The sequence below is a fragment of the Chaetodon auriga genome, chromosome 12, assembly GCF_051107435.1.
Source record: "Chaetodon auriga isolate fChaAug3 chromosome 12, fChaAug3.hap1, whole genome shotgun sequence".
Classification (NCBI taxonomy): Eukaryota; Metazoa; Chordata; class Actinopteri; order Chaetodontiformes; family Chaetodontidae; genus Chaetodon; species Chaetodon auriga.
Window position 1 is genome coordinate 2,712,691 of NC_135085.1, and position 21,787 is coordinate 2,734,477.

The following is a 21,787-nucleotide window of genomic DNA, read 5'->3' on the forward strand; positions in this document are numbered from 1 at the left end:
GTGTGTGCCCGCCCATGTATTACTCACTTTGGGACATAAATCTGTTTGCACAGTCACATTGTGGGGACTTGCCTGACTTGTGGAGACAAAATGGAGGTCCCCACGATGTAAATCATTCAATTTTAGGATGAAGACTTGGGTTAAGGGCAGTTTAAGGGTTAGCGTTAGGCAAGTAGTGGTTAGGTTTAGGTAAAAGCGCAGTGCCCCTGGGGGGAGCACTGCGAAGGGCACGGGCTCTCGGGGGCAATGGGGATCCAGAGGATCTTGGGACCCTTCTTACTTGTGTTAGGGTTAGGGTAAGTCTCCAGGAAATAACTATAAGTCTATGTAATGAAAACCTTACGTGTGTGTGTGTGTGTGTGTGTGTGTGTGTGTGTGTGTGTGTGTGTGTGTGCGTGTGCTTTCATTGGGGGGGTGATTAAGGCTGTAATGTAAATCTGTCTCTAAGATGTGACCTGTAGCTCTGTGGTAAACCCATTAACTTGGGTAGACATCAGCTTTGCTCTCGTGCTTCTTACATTAACCAGGGCTTCTTCGATGCTCAACTGCTGTGCCTCAGGGGTTGCCTTCTGAAGTTTTTAGAGACACATTGATCTTGGATTTCTAAGGAATATTTTTGCGATCCTGTCAGTTTCTTGACATCCAACTCTGAAGACCTGCATGCTGGCATATAAATTTTATGCTTTTGATATGTCCATATTTTAATGGTGGGGTAACTCCGCTTATTGTGAGGCAAGCGGGAGCTGCTTTTGCCATGGGCAACAATGTGTACTGTGATTTTGTGCTTCCTCATTCGCCAAGTTATCAAATGCTTGATAACTGTGTGGAGTTCCAGGAACTGCTCTTGTGGTAAGTCCACATATCCAAATGTAGTATTTAGAATGTTCTCCAGACTTTTCTTGTTAAACCCTGAGTGACATGAAGTGAGAACACAATTGTCTAAGAATTGAAATTGTCAAACTAAACCTTTGAAAGGGTTCTGTCAGTGCTGTTTAATCCTACTCATCAAATGGCTTGTTGTTGATGAAATCAAACGCAAGTCTTGAATGAGTAATGTAACACATTTTGATTGTTAAGAAAGTTTCAGACTGTCAAATGCGAAAGTTCCAAATTAATGTATATTAGGTTTAGCTTGTTCTCAAAACCTCTAGCTCAGCAGTTGATATTGTTTATGTCAGATGTCTAAACTGAGGCTGCATTTTGACTGTATGCACAAGTGGCTCAAATCCGATTGTTTGCTGGAGCGTTACTCGTATCAGTTTTTTTTTTTTTTCATACTGATTAGGACCACTTTCATAAACAGTCCTAAAATATATTGCAATGTGACCTCAGTCTGAGCAATGATGTTGGAATTCATTCAACTTTTGCATCACACACTCGCCTGAACTGAGTGTCTTGCCATCAGAGTCCTTTGATATCCAGAAATATTGGATGAAATCTGTTTCTGTGAGGCCATTAATGTCATGATCCCAGCACTCCTGACTCTGATTCTGCATCAGCACACATCTCTGGACAGAAGCAGCAGCCATTACTTCACAAAAAGCCCCAATTAAAAATTTGTGTCTATTTCTCCTGATCCTCATCCTCATTATCATCTGGCTCAGTGAGACTGAGAGCCGTGGTGGTCAAGCGCTCTATATATTAATGAAGAGAGGGAGCGAGGGAGCAAGAACAGAGTGAACCAGTGAAATAAAATGTTATTTTCACATTGTTTGACAGCGCTTATGTTCTGAAGCACAAATAAACACATCCACACCTCTGCACACCCCTGCAGAAAGGTACCCAATTGCCAGATTTTGTGTTAATTCAGCTGATGCGCATATTCATGCAGTCTGCTGTTTGCCTCTCTGCTGTGTGTGTGCTTGTGTGTATCTCACTCCTACCCTTGGTCAAACAGCCACACAAACTTGCAGCTCATGACACAGATAGAGCGGAGGAGAAAGATGGAGACAGTGATGTAACCTGGTTGTTACGTTTTTATAGAGACCCAACCTCGCTCTATTATTGGCCTCGGGTTACACGCCACTGCCTAAAGGCTGATGCCAAGAAACTTGTTATTATGCTATCTGCAAAACATAGTAACAACAAAATAAGGGAAAGCAGGCAGATGGCAGGGTCTCTGTAGATACAAACACCGCCACACACGTCCAAGGGGTCATAAGATGATTGAGAAAGATTACCTTGTATAAGTCTACACATTGTTTTTTTAAGGAAAATCTTGTTTAGTATACCTTTAAAACCTAGTGGAAAAGAAAGCACCAGAAAAATTTTGAAGAGCTATCTCCCTTTATCATCCCACTCTTTGTCTCAAATATTTACTTGACGCATACTGGTAACAACCAGATGCTGAGTTTCCACAGTGTGGACCATGTATATAAGATATAGGATGGAGTGTTTCAATGCCTTTTGCCTTCATTTTTTGATCATTTAAAATAGTGCTGGGTGGTATACTGAAAAATATACACCGAATACCGGTGTATTTTTTTGTAACGATATGAATTTTTAATATACCGTCACACTGGTGTATTTGATTACACAACGTTTGGAACGCTGCGCCACGCGACACTGTTTCAGACAGGACCCTTTTCAATGTTGTCCTTCTAACTACGCATGGTGGGAGACACAAGCATGTCTTGGAATATCAAGAATGTATAAGGTTAAGGTCAGCGCCCTCCACATCAGCAGGTAACACAGGAAAAGCAAAAGAAAAATCGAGCCAAATGTCACTTCAAGGCGCGTTTGCTAAAGGGACTCCCTACGACAGAAGTAGCAAACGGTGGATTGAGATTACAAACTCTATCACCATCCACCAAGCCAAAGACATGGTCCCGCTGAACGCTGTAGAAAAAGAAGGCTTCAGGCAGATGATCAAGACAGTGGATCCCAGGTATGAAATACCGAGCAGAGAATACTTCAGCCAAGTTGCAATCCCCGACTTGTACCAATTAACCTGTTCAATACGAGCGCCCCTTATACAGGGGGCAGCGTGAGAAGCGCACAGTTCAGACGGTCAATGCTCACACTAGGACACTAGGAAGCACCAATCCTAACTTATAGCATATCAGAATGACGGGGAGAAACTCAGCTAAAAGCCTCTACCAAGCATTGCCACCCAAATGAAACATAATTCATACAGCAATAAATAATATGTGAAAATAGTGTATGTTCATTTAGTGCGTCTGCTCATTTCACCACTTCACGCAAACCACACAAGCCTGGTATCATATGAAAGTAGAGTCTGCTGATCACTCAGAGTGCTCACAGAGGACACTGCTGACCAGCCCAAGGTGTTAATTTACTGTTTTATTTGCATTTTGTCCTTTTATGAGAGATAAGAACAATAACAAGCAGAAAAAAGGCTGAAAAAGTGTTTTCAACAGGGGAGTTTCAGATTTCCCTAAATAGTCGATGCAAATGACAGTCAGTATAATTTTCAAGCCATGAACCGTTAATGATTATAATATAATCAGATAATAATAAGATAATTCAAATTTTATTGAAGAAACCTCCTAATGACAACAGTATTTTTTTTTTAAATAAAAAACTCACAATGCACTGTTCCAAATTATTATGCACAGCAGAGTTTCAAAACATTTTATAGGTTGTAAAGAACTAAAAATGGTCATTTGTTGAATTTGCAGCATTAGGAGGTCATATTTATGGAAATCAAAAACATCTTAACAGGCCAAGTTACATGTTAACATTGGATCCTTTCTTTGGTATCGCCTTCACAATTCTTGCATCCATTGAAGTTGTGAGTTTTCGGAGAGTTTCTGCTTGAATTTCTTTGCAGCCTCCCAGAGCTGCTGTTTCTATGTTACCTGCCTCCCACCCTCATAGATCATTTGCTTGAAGATGCTCCAAAGGTCCTCTGTAGGGTTGAGGTCAGGGGAAGATGGGGGCCACACAATGATTTTCTCTCCTTTTTATGCCCTCCAGAGACTCCAGAGGCACCAGCGGCAAACTAATTATCACAGTTGTCTGAGATTGATTTCAATGATCCGAAGAGCCCTGAGACACAATACCATCCATGAGTTCAATTGGAAAACAAAAAATTAAATGTTTATGACACTTAAATCCAATTTGCATAATAATTTGGAACGCGGTGTCCTAATCTCTAAATGAATTTGGCTACTATCCCATGATTTAAAGGTGGTTTTCACTCTAAACAATGTTCTTTTTTTTGTGAGGGGCTGCTGTACCTTTTGCATCATAATTCGATGTAAGATTCACATCATTTACAATTCACTATTTAGTTGATTTCTGTTTATCATGGGCTTGTGGTTTGTGACTTCACTTAGCTATAGACATCTTTATGTTATTATAAACACAGTACTATTACAGATGTGTTTTCATCAATACACCTCACAATTATGAGACATATAGTATTTACTCCTCCAACCAGTTACAATTCAGCTCACCTGCCGAGCCACACACTGGGGGGCTGGGTCATCGGCTCCTCCAGTCCACATGTTAAGGTGTCCTTGGGCAAAACACTAAACCCCAACTTGCCCCTGAAGGGTAGACCAGCACCTTGCATGGTCGCTCATTGGCATCGGTGTGTGAGTGTGCGTATAAACGGATGAATGACTCAGAGTCCTTTGGGTAAATGCCCTTTATAAATGCAGCCATTTACCATTTTACCATGTGTGTCTGTTGACAGAGAGAACTGATCTGATGCTATTGCTCTTATTTTCAAATTTGGCATCTGTGTACCTCCCTGTGTGGAAGTCATTGGAGTCATTGAAGTCATTGGAGTAACCTTGATGTGAGGTGACATTAGGCTGGGGATTGCAACTAAGCCTGTAGCAAAGTGTTGGATTTATGAATTACAGCTGCCTTTATTTATTTATGGGAGGGTATTTTTAGTGGAAAATGTTTTTAATAGAACTCATGATAAAAATGTTTTAAAACAAGTTGTTCAACTCTTGATAATGGATCTGAGCATGGCAAGCACAGCGTAGTAAGAACATACAGCACACCGTCTTGGTATTTTAATCTCATGTTGCATTGATTCGTTGTAATATTTTCAAGCTGAGCCAGCCCATGCAGTGCCACGTTTGTGTTTCCATGAATCAGAAACTCTTGAGGGTCATGTGCATCAGAGAATCCACCATCGGTACAGCATTTACATCATTTTCCTGCTTCTGAGTTGGGAGGATTTCCTGCTTTTCTTCGTCATATGTAATAGTAAACTGGAATTTTACGCCAACTGATTTGGCTCATTGTATGAATAATCAAAAACTAGAGGGTCGACAACTTTGCTAACACAGCCAAACAAGTGCACCAACACAAGACATGGCAAGCCAGCTAATATGACGCATTAGTCCAGCAGCAAGAAGGCCGGCTCAGCATCTGTCTTGTAGCCTTTTATTTTGCAAAGCTCTGGCCGCCAACTAAAAGCCAGTCCCACATTTCCTTTTGTCCAGCCTCTTGCTTGCTCACTCTCTTTTTCTCTTGTTAGCTTTGTCCATTAACATCCTCCTTGGTCTGTCCACCTCTGCCATGATGTGTATACTAAGAATACCGAGCTAGCTTTTTCTTATAGCTAGGTGAAGACCCATAGTTGGCTGTTTTGTGGTGAAGTGCTGTAAATTATCTTGCATTTCTTGCGGGAGATTGTACCTGCTCAACCCAAGTTACATGGTGCAAGAACAGGCATTGGAGCTTAAAGTGGGATACCAACCTTATACTATGAGATATAAACAGTACAGATCCATTAGACAGAGTACATGTAGGCAATGAAACTACATTATAACTGTCACATCAGGTAGGCCAGATCCCATTCTTAATAAAATGTGATTATGATCAGTAAACCTAAATATTGGTGAAACCTCAACAAATAGAAATGGTTGCATAATGTACATAGATTAACATAAGTTTTCCACATTTGTTCTGTTTAGTTGTTTATTTGTTTTTTATTCACTATTACTGTATTTTCCTTCATTTTCTGCCTCTGTCTTTATTATTAAAAGATCAACTTGCTCCAGTCTGTTTCAGTGGGGATCTCAGTTATATGGAAATGTACTGTAATAATAATACTGATAACACACGTGTGCGCTCACAGACACATACTCACACAGACATACATTTCACTCTGCTTGGAAGAGCTGGAAGCCTGTAATACGATTAGAGAACAGTAGAGCAAACTGGGAAAGAGACCCGAATGGGGAAGCAACTGAGGGGTCGTCTATTTCCCATTGACAAGTAGAGCATATAGTAAGGCACCACAACGGTTCCGCTGCAGACTGGATTTCAAACTCACTATCTGTACCTTTCAAAACCAGGTTCTAGATTTCATGCAGGGGTGTACAGAATGGCTTAAGTATTCTGCCTGACTTGGTTAAATATAAAAAAACACATATGAACCCTATTTATTGAATAATTCATCAAAATAGATTTGATGCAATAACAAGGAAGTCTCACTTGAGGTATCTTAACTATGCCCTCACTTACATGCCTCCAGCTCAGCCTCAGAGTATGAATATTAGTGCTGATTGGAAATCCACATTTGATGCAAGTGAACGAGGAAAGGTGCAGGAGATGCTACAGATCAGTGTTAATGAAAGGACAGACATGCTGACCTCTATAAAGCATTCTGAGAGGATGATGACAGCTCCTATTTCAACATCACTGGTGCATTAAACAAGATGGCCCAGTAAACTCTTGTTGATAAGTGTGGTGTCCTGTTGTTGGCTCAACATCCATTTGTAATTCTCAAAGCTTAGCTAATGAACGAACAGACCTGAGGAATCTCAGACTGCAGACTTTCAGTTGAGTGGAAAATACTTCTACTACTGTCAGAAGTAACTTAGATGCATCCATTAGTAAAAATACCACGCTGTAAAAATTAAAAGTCCTGCAAATGTACTTAAAGTAACAAGCAGTCATTCTGCAGTTGATGTTCTGTGTCAGTGTTTTACTGATATATCTAATGCTTTGGGATTAATATTACTCCTGCATTAATGTTTAGATTGTATTTTGCTGCTGTAGATGTTTAAGATTGAGATCATTTTAACCACTTTATATACTGTGTGGTAGATTAATCTACAACAATATATCATATTCTATGTTATATTTATCTTTTCATAGAAGTCTAAAATTGAATGCCCTCAATGTTGTGTCAGTTTTTCCCTGTGGTATAGAAAATGGTATTGAATATCAATATTTTTCAAAATTATACTTAAAAGTTAGAAATTCCTGTATTATGACAAATGAGCTGTTCCTCTGTGGCTGCCACAAGATAAATGAAGCAAACAAAGACAGAGCAGAAGTCAGGATTCAGGTATTTGCCAAATTAACTAATATATGAAGAGGGGACCAATAATTAACATAAGGTTGATAAAGTTTCCCCCAATTCAGCAACTGATGAAACGCTTTTTTAAGGGAGTCTGAGGTTATCTTGGCGGAATAATTTACTACATAACTTTGCTGAATTAACGAGGGGGGATAAATGAGCAAGATTTACACATACATTGTTAGTTACTTCACAAAGTTTAGAAATTTTCAACAACTCCCAAAACACGCAGACAGATTTTTTAGTCTGGTAGCTTCTTTCTCTCTGGGTGACAAAGGACTTTATTGCAGTGGCTATACTCTTTAGATTGTGCTCCTGTTTCCATTAAAGTGTGGTTATTGCAGTCAGTAACTACCAGTCACATGATGAACATTTTCAGTAGTTCATTTCCCACCCTGTTGACATTTGATAATGATGTGTGCTACTTTTATATTGTATGCTTGTGAGCCTCTTTGTGATTATGTGTGTATGCTGTCAGGATGTTGCTGAGACCTCTAATTTAAGGTCTGTGATCATAATTCTTACATATGTTGAATGAAAGCGTGTTTAATGCAAATGCTGAAATGCAGATTGCAGAAATGTCATTGCTGTCGAGTAGGCTACAACATTATAGGGGTTGTTGAATTGTGTGAATTGACAATGTCAAAATCTCACTGGTTTCATCTGATGTAAATAATAATCAAGAGCAGTGATGGTCTGCCAAAACGTCCCATCTGCGCCGCAGTCTTAAGGAAATCAGGAAATATATGTATCTAATATAACTCACTGGAGGAAAAGGCCCAGTCTTGGTGAGTCTATAATTAGTAACTCTGCCCTCACTCTGTTACACCAGGTGGCCATGGAATCACACACAGACACAGACAGCCCCAGGAGGCCTGTGTATATTTGTAAAGCAGGACTAAAGTTGGACTAATGTGGCTCGTCTTTGATATGACTGCGGAATTGATGAATACAAATAGCTTGTCCTGGTTGTCTGTTGAAAGCAACATTCTAATTGTACAGTCAGGTACCTCATGCTGAAGTAACTGCATGTTCAGCTTGATTAGAAGAATTTGGCAGAAAAATCAGTATAGGTATCCATCACATGGGTTGAACCCTGTTGGTGGGGCCCTTGCTGTGGGCTCCTGCTCTGCAGCCACCTGTATACCTCAGTGCCTGCTGAGAGTGTGTGTGTGTGGGAGGAGGAGGAGGGGGAGGAGGGACAGATCAGCAGAGAAAGAGACAAAGGTGAGTTTATGTGAGGGTAAGAAGGGATAAAAGGAGCAGGATGGAGAGAGGAAGGACAGAAGAAGGATGCTCTGTAAAGCATGAAAGAAGAAAGGATTCATCTCTGTGTGTGTGTGTGTGTGTGTGTGTGTGTGTGTGTGTGAGTGAGTGTGTGTGAATTAGAAGTCTTCATGATTAATCACCATTAAGAATTTGATGATTTGGCAAGCACTGAGCAATGGTTTTAGGTGTTTTGTTGTTGTTGTTGTTGTTGTTGTTGTTGTTGTTGTTGTTTGCTGATTAACTGCATTGTGGGCCTCTGTCATCACCTCCTCACCTTGATGACATGATGCCTGTCTTAACTAGCTCGTAGGATTTACTCCATTGTTGGTTGTAGTGGAGGCACACGTCACTGCTTGCCTGGCTGACATCTCGGAGTTAGTGTCAAGGCACCAGCTAAAGCTTAACCCGGATAAGACAGCTTGTGTACCTTCAGGGGAAAGGATGCCTGTGCTGAGACCTGTCCATCACCCTTGACAGTACTGTGGCAGTGCCAACTTGGACAGTAAGGAACATTGGTTGCACCATGATGGAAGGAGCTCTCCACCTAATCAGGGCAGCCCAGTCACCGTCAGCTTCCTCCATAGGCTGAAAACAACACCTTTTCAGACCACAGACCATTTCTTAAAAAGGGAAACAATCTAAGCACCGAACAAGCTCTTAGTTGTTTGTTTGGAAGAGATATACTTGTCTGGCGTCTCAGGCTTTTGACAAAGCATGTCTTCCTTAGGAAGATTATCAGACCCTAACTCTACCATAAGCTTTTATAGTCTAATATCTCAGCTCACCTCAAGAGGTGGAACAAGGTCATGGAGTGTGCCCGAAGATGTTGCTTAATATAATGATAGAAACAGAACAGGGAGGGGGTTAAAAGAGAAGGAGATCTCAGAAAGCCCTGAATGAAAGAATTCCAAAAAGAGAATGACATTGACCACGAGCAACTGCAAGCCAGGCCAGAACACTGTGTTCTATAGGACCAGCTACACACTAGTGATGCAATGTGTGTATTTAATGGTGCTGAGTCAGGCTGGAGGAGCTAGACTTCCATTATCACTGAGCTGGAAAAGCCCCCGTCACACACACACACACACACACACACACACACTAATGCAAGCGCAGACCTGCATAGATACACACACACACACACACACACACTCGCACACAGAGACAGCTCTGACATCTGCTTTTTTTTCTCATATTGTGGTGACTGATTGTGTTACAAACTGGGCACGGTCAAGGATCAGTGCTGGACAAATAAATTTAAAGCCCTAAACATCCCTAAGTCATTTTGACCTTCAAGATAGAAATTGACTTGAAAGGAAATTCAGTAGCAAATAAATACATAAATAAAGTACTTGTAACAGTAACAGAAAATGGTCAGTGTAGAATAGTGTTGTCACAATACCAAAATTTTGACTTATGTATTATAGACCTGCCCTGCACAATGCTGATGTATTATTCTATGAAAAGTTCCAAAATGGCAAACCATGATTCTGCCAACATGCCGTCTCCACCTAAGTGGTACTCCAGCAACCGAATTGCATTTTTTTAAGTCAGGCCGGGAGTTTGCCTTTTTTTTTTACTTCTGTCTGATATGAGCCCTATGCTATTTAGCTATTGAACCATGTAAAATACCACCAAAATGAGACCCCCAAATAACTGAAGCTCAATAGATTTGTTGTTTGGAACTCTAATTTTCTAATATGCTTGTCATGCTATTTACAATACAAGGCAGGCCTGACATAGATATTCTATATATTCTGTATAATTTAGCAGATCATCACCAACCTACTAGCTGACTAGCCAGCTAGCTTATTCGTTAACCTGTTGTGTTCTGTACTCCTTGGAGAGATCTTGGTGTCTGTTACTGAGGTATTTGGTGAACAGTTTCCTCCCTTGCATGACGCTGCCTGACAGTACCTTCTGCAAACAGGCTTCGTTACGTCAGAGGGTTCTCCATTAGTGTCGTCTCTGTAGGCAAAGGAGCCCCACAGTAGACTTTGGCAGCCTGTTTTGTTAACCAGTACAGGGCGTGGAGGTATTTCTAATGACACACTGTTGAGGCTGAGGCATTAACGTAATGACTATGAAATACTTCAGACAGCAAATTAGAAGTGAACAAATGAGAGTACAACTGAGTTTTTTAAATGTGATGGAAACCAACTTCTTTAGACTAACAGATAATTCATGTTAGGCTCAGTTTTAGGGTCATTGTGGCTTTTGGGTGGGAGTGGGGATTGAAAAGCATAGCCTGCATATAAATAACCATTTCCTTAGAGTTTAAAGGTAAGCTCACTCCATGGTCGTCAAGGGCAGATCTAGAGAAATAGTCATTGGGTGGCAAGAGGACATAGAGACTATAAGGACAGAAAGAAATTCATATTCAGTTGGGGAAGTTAGTATTCAACATCTTTTAAAGGTTTCCAATGCAGCAATTCACATGAAGTGGAGACCAAACATTGGTATTAACTCACTTTCAAAATTAATTTCTCACAGTGTTAAGAACAGGATTCTCAGGGTGCTCCCAAACATTTCCAGTTGAGAGGGATCTACTAGGAAATAGATGACAGCATCATGCACCCCAATTCCAGGTTGATGCTTTCTCACCAATTGTTTCACCGGAGGGTGGAGATGGACGAAGACCAGCTTCTGCAGGGTCTTCATCAGGGTTGATGTCCTGCCATTGAGCAGGAAATGAAGTAGATGTACAGGCTGGCTGTGAGCTAAATGTTATGGGAAGGAGGTGCAGGTGGGGGTGGGTCAGCACACTGGGGCTTCAGATGATGGGGCTTGCAGCAAGGGGGATGGGCAAATGACTGATCAAATCTATCTAAGAGTGTCAGATCATTCACCCACTTTCAGTCCCCCACAGGCTGGGAGTGGGGCTCCTTGTAGATGGGTTTAAGGCCCCTCCAGACTTCCCTGATGTTTTTCTGCTCCAACTGCTCCTCCATCTTCCTCTTGTAGCTGTTTTATCTCCTTCTCTCCTCTGCCTCCTCTGCACATTTTTCAGTCCTTTGACTTAAAGACTGTCTTTTTTTACTCGAGGTGAGCCTTTATGGCAAGAGTAATCCAGCGTTTGTTGTTGGAAAAAGACTGTACTGTTCTGGTGGGTACAGCATTCTCCACACAGAAGTTGATATACAGTTACACAATGTGAGACTGTCAGTGTCGTCCCCATGAACATCACAAAGTAGTTCCCACACAGTTGTATGAAAACATTCTGTCAGAGCATCATCAGCCTCGTTGGACCATCACTGTGCGAGAGGCAGCTGACTGTCAGCTGACTTCCTGTCTTTATACAAACCTCTCATCCACAGGCAGGAGGTGTACTAGGTTGTGATCAGATCTTCCCAGGGGGGCAGGTGATGAGTTATATGCTTCTTTCATGTTGTCATGAAATAAGTCAAGTGTTTTGTTGTCTCAGGCGTATAGTGTAACATACTGAGTGAATGTAGGCAGATTGGAGGACAGACAGGCATGATTAAAGTCACCAGAAATAAGAAGGAGGCCATGCAGCTGTTGTCTGCAGCCTTCTAGTAACTAAGTAGAGGAAATTGCAAGGCTAACAGCTCAAAGTCCTTACTCCAGAGTTGTTCTTTAATACACACCACTCTCCTTTGTCTTGTCTGCCCGCATCATCTTGAAACAGTCCTAGTTTTGCATGGATTTAGCTCGGTTAGCCATGTTTCCATAAGCAGCATAATGATACACTCCTGGTATTCCCTCTCATGCCGAATCAGCACTGCTAGCTCATCCATCTTATTGGGGAGAGATCTCACATTCCCCATGATATCGAGGGGAGGACTGGTTTCTATTGCCCCTTCCAGTGCAGCACTCAGCCCCAGCATGGCTTCCCTGTCTCTTCTCCCTCAGCTTTTGGGAATCATGGAGTCTCTCCCCAGGAAGCACCGTCATGTTACGGAGCCCTATGAGCTGAGCCCTGGTGAAAACAGCTGGACCATGGCTGTGCTCGGGACCCCCAGACATGATAGTAAGCAGTGCAAAAACCATTAGAAAAACCAGGGCACCCCCAAACAAGGTTAGAGTCTGTGGAGCGTGGACAGTTAACAAAAGTAATTGCGTGCATAAAGTCCTAAAAAAGAAACCAAAGTAATTTAAGGAATCTAGAGTGAGAGCTGCTGTAACAGACTGTCACTCGTCCAGTGCCGTTGTGAAGATATGGTTGTTCTGATATACATATTTTTCAATTACTGTTGTCAGACAAAAGAAAAAGTGTGAAATGTGATGGTGGCTCATAAATGTGTTGCCCAGCAATCATTACCTACCTGCTGTGGTGCAGATGAGATTTTTTTTTTTTTATGTGATTGCAACTGTTAAAATGACAAAATAAAGAATAACGCGAGTTAATGACAGCAGCTGTGTGGTCAGGTACAGTGACATTTAAAATAAGTGATGCCAGAGAAGCCTAGAGACAACAAAGGGTTTATTGCATCTGTTACCATCTCCATGGTTTACATATTTACACTGTAAAACACAAAAAATGGCAAAATGACTCAGTTTAATTTCACTTTTCTATATTGATGTCAAAGTATACTCCAGAGTGTATCAGTACACCATGACATCATTGTTGGGTCTGGTTAAATGTGCGACAGACTAAAAACCTAAACCAGAGAGTGTAGTGAAATGCTGCTTATCAGCCTGCTAATAATCTTAGTTATATGTTAGAGTTAATCTTTACCTGGAACCTGGGGAAGCCTGTTAGATGCAAGGTTACACTCTCTTTGATTTACCCTCACCTGACCTCACCTGATGCCAAAGTACCTGACCTCCAACTAAAGTGGTTTCACTTTGAATCATCTGGATAAACTTTTGGTGTGGTTCCAACATGTCTGATTATCTTTCATCTCTTAGCTGTGTTGTAGTGAAGTCATGTGCTGCTCTTTCTAATCTCTGCTGTATGTTATCCAAATATATATCCATGGCTAGCCTTCAGCAGCGCATGCATCAATGTCGGTGTTTACCCATTAGAAGCTCTGTCGTAAATTGAGAGGAGTGGACCTCTGTGAATGGTTCGGCTTCTGGTGGAGACCTCCAATACTAACTGTGCTTTGAAGCTGACCATGTAACACTGTTTGTCAAAGAGGAACTGCATTCCTGTAAGCAGTGTGGTAAGAAATATTCCTACTGCCAATGGGCTTCTTTTGCTGTGGCTGAAGTGTGTCTGCTCAGCTGAGCACAGAGAATCGAGCTACTACCTGCACTGCCCTAGCAGCTGTTAGCTGTACAGCTTGCCCTCACCTGGTGGCTAAGTTAACTTTGTGTAGAGACCTCTCAACAACCATGGCTGTATGTGCAAACTGCCATTTTACTTTCTCACAAATGAAGGAAGACGTTGCTTATTTGCAAGCTGAACTCAGGGAGAATTACATGTTAATCCAAATGTTGCCGTTCCAACTTTCAAACAGCAAGTCAATCCAGACCCAGCCCATATCATCAACAGACAGCTTGCCTGTCTCCTTGGAGGTCTGAGAGCATTTTCAAATCAGTATCTAGTTATCATTATGGATTTTCCACAATTTTTAACCAGGAGTCTCTTCACAGTGATATAGGCTCATAAAAATGACATTAATTCTGTAATTTGTGAAAATATTAAACAATAGTATGCTTATTAGTCCTATATAAACCTTTTATTTATTATTAATCATTTATTATTGATTTATATATTACTTATGTTGTTATTTAGATGTCCCTTCCCTGCAGTGTCTGCATAGAAAAATTCAGGGCCCATATTCACAAAGCTTCTTAGAGAGAGCTCCTAACTTAGCCTCAAAATTCCTAGCAAGGAATCTTTGCTTAAGAGTGATTCAGGAAGTGTCTGAGAGCAACTCTGAGCAAGGAGGGTACAGAAACTTTTATCTTAGTGAGGAGGTGTGGTTGACCTCGTTGCTAGGTATGACGCAGTCTTCTAAAAGCTGTGATTGGTTGTACCAAAAAGGAAAAAGACAAAAAATAAATGAATAAATAAAATGCACTCCGTGTTTCTAGTAATGAATGGACAGTAAAATCAACCGATCATGTAACTTGGACTGTATTAAGAAATGTGTAATTGTGACATTAAATTTCTGTCATGATGATGAAACTCAGCAAAATTAAATTGTGACACAGCTTCAAAATGTTTGAACAGACCTCATTCACATGCCAATTATATTGATTTGCTTATTGTTATGTTTACTGTCCATGCTGGTAATTTCACTACTTAATGTATTTGGTATTAATGGTGGACGCAGACTCAGCTGTCAGCAATTCCTGTGATTGCCCGTGTCCTTATAAAAAGCAGTTTGATTTGGCAGAATGACCAAAACAATGAACGAAATGGATAAAAAGAGAACAAGAAAGCCAAACTGGACACAAGAGCAGTGTCTGCTGTTGGCACGGCTCGTGGATGAAAATAAAACAGTATTAAGAGGGAAATTGGGTCCCGGGATCACAGCCCAAGGGAAGAGGCAGACTTGGGAGCACATTGCCCAGCAGATCAATGTGTCGTTCCCTCTTCTTTTACGCACGAGTAACGAGTGTGAGAAGCGCTGGTACGTGCTGCAATCCCTGTCTGTTTAAGACATTCTTAGGCCTCTTAAAAGTCCTCCTCCCTCCTCCTAACAGTTTTTCACCTTAGGAGCTCTTTTAAGGCCTAAGACGCTTTGTGAATAACTTTTATCTTACCAAGGGAGAATTCTAAGAAAAATCGTAGGATTCGAGGAATTCTAAGATTTTTCTAAGAATGACGTCACTAAAAGCTACTTTTAGCCTTAGGATGCTTTGTGAATATGGGCCCTGGTCCTTAGACAAATTTTTCCACGTTCACTCGTTAATGTTACACCGGAGAATTTGTCATCAGCTCCGACACAATTTCAGCAACCAGTTGAAATACGTCTGAATCAGGAATAAATATGGACTAACTGTCTGAGCCTTGTCTGCCTCAGTTTCATGCTGGCCCAATCACAAGGCATGTTATTTGACGAAATGTTATTTTGTTATGGCCAATTGTTCCGACCTCTGAACTTGAATAAAAGATGAGGACCTTTGAGTAACAAGTTTCACAATTCCTCTATGATCAGGTCAGTTGGTCTTCTCTCACTGAGACAATAAGTGTTACTCTCAGTATATCTGTCAAACCCTGGTCAGAAAATTACCATCATACATCTGTTACACTGAAACCCTGGTCCATTTTTAGGTTGCGCCAGTGGCTGGCTAGTTTTTCAAGTACCTCTTGTCAGGACTGAACAAAGACAGTCCTTAATCAAGGATAACTCTCAGATTCCTTACAGTGGTGTTGGAGAACAGGGTGACACCATACAGTGTGTGTATCATTAGATAGTGAGTTCCTAACGTGTTGAGGGCCAAGTACTATAACTTCCATTTTGTCTGAATTTAGTAGCAGGTAGTAGATTTTGTATATTTATATATTATATTTTTGTATATTTACTGATTGCAGGATCAACAGATTCAGAAAAATGGGAAAAGAATTCTGGAAAAAAATCTGCTAAAGAAAGCTGAAAACTAAGGATTGTGAAGCGCAGAGTGTGTCATTTCTGTTTTTTTTTTACTTACAAATGTACAGTAGCAGAACCACTGCTGTTTGTGTGTTTCTGCTGTGTCGCTGCAGTACAGCTAGCAGGTCATTTGATGGGACTCCAGCTCCCACTGAGTGACCATCTGGACCACTGAGCTTGTGCATGCACAGGCACTACAGTGAGTCATTAATGTACGAAAGACCAATCAGTGCAGGGCCAAGTGATGATGTCAGATGATGAAGTAAAAGAAGTGGATTTGATACGGATTAAAAACAGGAAAAGCTTCACAATAACTACAGCTAGAAATAAATCCAGACAGTAACTGTAAAGAACAGGAAAACTAGAAAGTAATTAAGCTAATAAGTGAAGGACTGGAGGATGAGTTAGCAGAAGGTTCAACACTGAAAGGTGGCACATTGACAAGTAATGTCATATAAACACTTTCTCTGAGCCTCTTTGAAGCATAAAACCTCACCTGAGATTGGTCAATCCAGTTGTGCTGTGGTTCTCTTTGTGTCCACTTGATATTGTTTGTGGCCCATATTAGTAACTGTGCTCCTTTCAGTTGTGGTCATATGGCTCCACCTGCCTGTACATTATTGTACATTTATCCTAAATGAATATAAATCTGAATGATTAATCAAAGTGTTATTCAACTCGGGGGGCTTCTTAACTGATGATTTGAATCATTAATGTTTGGAGGCAGCCCTGATTAGCTTATTTTGTAGCTCAATGTTGTAATCTAGCTCTAAGGTTTCATCAATGGTTATTTTGCAAGGATGCAAAAAAGACCCTTGCAGTGTCACTTTCTTGTGTCACGAGGGCTTCTGTATTTGTATCATATAAAAAAACAGACAGATTTTTCATGGGATGTATCTGTCCATCCACATATATAATATACCCACTTCAGAAAACTGTACACGCCCATCACAATTTAGATTTTTTTTATTGCATCTTCATTTAATTCACATGTTCAGTCAATTACTTATGTCCAATATCAGACACAGCAGTGTCATTTTATAGCTCCAAGCACAAATGAAACACGAAAGTGGTTATGGATGCTTGATATTTGGTCTGGATGTGCCTGAGACACAGAGCAGCATAGGTCGCAAAGCAGGTCAGACTCTCCAAAATCTTGGAAGAGACTAAATGGCTTTTTCTGGTTGCCATGTCACTCTGGGACATTTTAGGACATTGAGGACTGGTTTCCTGTTCTCAGACTTGATAAATTCAAGCTGATATCTGTGTGAAGATAAAATTAATTTCTGTAATGCTGTGACTTTTTTACACTGTCTTAAACTCTCTCTGAATTGTCTGGTTCCATGTCCTCAGATGACTTTTACTCTCCTGTGCCCTCTGCTTACTTCTTCTGTTTTGTTCTGTTTTTGTTTTTGTCTTTTTAGTTAGGGAATATAACAAACTTCTAGAATAACTTTGTCATTAGGGACACGGCCATGCCTTGCATCAATCACTAGTGATGCACAGATATGTGCTGCCTCCATCATAGAATTGGCAGATATTCTGTCCTGTCAGCAGTTTGACTAATTATTGCAGTCAGAGTTGCTTTTGTTGATTCATTCTTAATATTTTGTCATTTTATGTCTCTTTTATTGACAGCTGTGACACCTACTGACAACCTGCAGCACCTGGAAGAGAAGGGGGAGGCATCCAGTTCCAACAGTCAATAACTTGACAATAGTGAAGAGTCATAATCAAGGCTGTTGTGCTAGCCAATAGGAAGCTCCAAACCGGTAAGACTTGTTTTATATTACAAAACTGGAGATGTTCTCCCTTTTTTTGAGTATAAACTAATACTGATTAAAGAAAAGACTATGTTGCATAAAAATAAGCCCAGACTAAATGAAATAAATTAAACAAGACATTCCATTTATGTTCAGTGTACAAAAGGGCTGGGGAACCTCCGGCTTCTGGGCCATATACAGCCTGCAAGACCGTTTGATCTGACCCATGAGGCAATTCATAAAAACAGAAAAGCAATTCCATTTTTTCAGCAATAAAGAAAATATTAAATTGTAGACTAACACGTTCTTCTGAGTGGTCCCTGAACACATCACACACAGAGCAGCTGATATCACATCAGTGTATCATGGTGCCTGTCACCAGTAGATGCGGAGTGTCATGCAGAGAGAATTTGGACTTTGGGATTTAAGGACTACATTATTTCTGCTGCTGAGCTGCTAACATCAGACAAATCCAAAGTGTCGGGAATAATTCATAGAGATGAAGGGAAAACCTGCGGGGAGCAGCGGTGTCTGACACACCCTGCCCCTGGACACATTTTAAAGTGGTAAATACTGTACATTCAGCCTTTGTATTAAGTGCACTCAGTGGAACAATATTGGTATGTTACAAATGCATACAGGCTTTTAGATGTTATAGGCAAACAAATCTGACTTGACTTCTGTCCCAAAAATAGGTTATTGCACAGTATAAATACATGTACACTGAAGAAAAGCTTGAAGGGGCAAGTGGAGATGTCACTTTTCAACAAACAGTGCCTGCTTAAATACTTAGCCGATGTCAGATCAGTTATTAGTGGCCTGCCTTAGAATTTCTAAAACACTAAGAGACTCTTGAGCCAAAGCTATTGCATACTCAAATTTGTTCTCAAGAGGGTGCTTTGAAGAGACATACATGGACTGTAATGGCATAAAGGTTCGTGTTAAAAATCATTGTGATTATTTGACTCAAACTCAAAAAGTTAAACTGAATATCCAACTCACAATGCAGTGTATTTCACTAATAGTACTACTACTTAAATGGATGGAGGCCTCTGGCATTATTTTTGGATGTAAGTGCAGGATGTGTTGAACCATGACTGCTGACAATGGCTTGAAGTCATCTAGGTACCGTTGCAGGATTCCTCTTCACAGGTCAACAAATTCGCGCACCTCTAGGCTTCCTAAAGCCATTTAAACATCTAAACAAATTAACCTAAAGCATGATAGGGGCCATGGAAGCTCAATTTCAAAATATATTATAGTAAAACAAAATGGCTGGGAGTGACTGTTCTGTTGTTTTTGCCGTTTTCTTAGGTATTAAGGTATGCTGTGTTGGTATTGTTGTATTTGTTGGCCAATCCAGAAATTACAGTACAGAAATGCCAAACTAAGCATGAGGTCATTTAGAAAAAGGATTGCTGTTACAGAGTTGGTCCATCAGAGAGCTCTGACTATAACATGTCCTCCTCAGTGAGTCTCTCACCAATGAAAATAAAAAAATTTAAACAGAGGTATCTGTGTCAATATCATTTGCTCATGCATTCATGTTAAAAAATAATCAGCTGATTGCGTGGTCTAATTCTAATAATAATTGTCTCAGTTGTGGCACCACTGACATTCTGACTGATGGCATTCATATGTGAAGCATGACCAGCTAAAACATGTGACTCTGCCATAAGCCTGTTAATAAAGTGAGTGAAAACCCAGCAAAAACAGCAAAGAGTTGAAAAGGTCAAACAGTACAAGAAGTTCCCGCCCTATTCCCAAAACCAGTGGAAACTGCTTGTTAACTGTATGAATTTGGGATGGAATGATATGTTGAATCTCGCAATATCACGATAGGGACATGGCTCAATGCTGTCATGGGACTGTGACATTATCTACCGTGAGGTTACATGCTTATTTCCTATCGCTCCATGTCGAAACTCCTATTGTTTTTGTTTGAACAGCAGAAGGCGCAATCATAATAGTCAAGAAGACTAGCGCTGCTAAAAATGAACCCAACGAGAAAATTACAGATGAACGTGGTGAAAACGAAAAAGAGATTGAAGATGCTCCATCGAGGTTTAGAGCTGATGAGTGGCAGCATTTCAGTTTTCCTGTTTCAAGCAGTGACAATGGCGAGAAGGAAACTTGCACCACCCAGAAAAGCTCAAGTCACAACAACAAAGCTTCAGTCAGGCCAAAGGAAGTATTTGGAGCCCCGCATCCACATAACAGAGCTGAGGAAATAACAAGAAGCATTGGTAAATATTCAGCCAAAGACTTCGGTGTGTTTTCTGTGGTTGACAATGATGGATTTCAGAGGTTAGTAAACACTTTGGAGCTAAAGTATACAGTAACATCAAGGCCACACATTAGTCACACAGTGATAGCAGCTCTGTACCAAGAGACAAAAGCTAAAGTGACACAGAGCCTTAAAGAAGTACAGTGCATCTCAAGAACCACAGATTGGTGGACTTCACAAGCTACTCAGGGCTATATTCCAGTCACTGCTCATGTTATGTCCAGGGAAATGGGAAATGAAACGTTTTCTCTGACAGACGCTGCCTCTTTTCCAATCACACACTGGACTCAACATAGCTGACATTTTCAAACCTATGGTTTTGGAGTGGGAGCTTGACATGAACGATGTAGCAGTGAGAGAGACGGGACTGACCCCACAAAGTGTCTTACACACACTTTAACCCTCGCTTCACCGGCAGGTTTTCTGGATGCAGAAAAATTAAATGATTCTGGGGAAAATCGCTGCAGTCGATGTGAGATAATCTGAGGATATGTGATATAGCCTGGCTGATACTAATACATGAATAAAAATTTTTTTTTAAAGAATTGTGATCAAGATATGCTGAAGTCGAAGTCTCTCTGGTGGACAAGTGTAATGGAATCACTGTTTCTGAATGACCTCAAACATATCTTTGATAATTCTTCTCATCCACCATATAACCCAATACTTTTTTTATCTGTGATAAATACTTACTCTGAGAACCAGCCTTTGTCATAACAGACATTCTGACTTGTTGTAGCAGAAAAACAACAGCTGCAATAATGGTTGCATTCCATTTAGGTGAGCCAGTGCCAGGGTCCTGGTACACTTTAATGAAATGGAGATTCATTAATGTTATTGGTAACACATGCTTTTCCTGCTATGACGAGACCAATGTTGTGAAAAAGGCTTATAAGAAGAAAACTGTAAGTATTCATATCTAAAGAGACCACATCACAAAGCTGAATGAAGTGCAGTATATCAGTAAACACACTGTACTGTATACAGTGGTGTCAGTGTACTGTATTCCCCAGTACCCATCTATTGGTAATAGTATCACAATGTCTTGTTCAGGGTTGAGTAAATTATTTGTGTACTTGTGGTCCTTATAAATAGAAAACTCAACCTTTGAAATGATGCCATACACAATTATCTAGATGCTGGCTGGTGGATAAATTAGGTCATTTCTATATGTAATCGATATGTGATGCTTCATTCATAAGTGCATTCAAGGAGTTCAATGTGTGCTGCAGTCGTCTGTAAATGATGCAGCGCTTTGTGGTGCGGTCAGTGGTCTGTCACTGTCTGACAGTGTGGCAGAGCAGAGGAGAAAGCTGGTCAAGGGAGAGAATCTCTAACTATGCATATAAGAGTAGATGGAAGCTTCTCTCTGGCCTCCTTTAAAATTTTTCCCGGGCCATCTGATCTGACCCGAGAGTGCTGAGATGAATGGACCGAAAGCGACCCATAGAGTGCTCTAGTTTGCACCTGGATTGCTCACATAAACACATAGAGGGTACTGAGAGGTTGTTCCAGATTAAAACATGGAATCTGAATACACTTTGTGTGCCTATCTCAGCTATCCTGCTGTCCACATCTGATTTCTGGTAAACAGAATAATAAGACATTCCAGTTTTTAAAGCCAAAAATGAACAGCAGCCAAGTGTTCTCTGGGAAAGAA

The 21,787-nt window shown here is 40.7% G+C and overlaps 1 protein-coding gene across 1 annotated transcript in view; it reads left to right on the top strand.

Annotated features, from left to right (window-relative positions):
* fam110b (family with sequence similarity 110 member B) overlaps positions 1-21,787 on the top strand; it is a 58,879-nt gene that overhangs the window by 19,728 nt on the left and 17,364 nt on the right. The window contains exon 2 of the mRNA XM_076744432.1: positions 17,716-17,849. The gene's annotated coding sequence lies outside the window, so the exon portion shown is untranslated. The remainder of the gene's footprint in view (positions 1-17,715; positions 17,850-21,787) is intronic.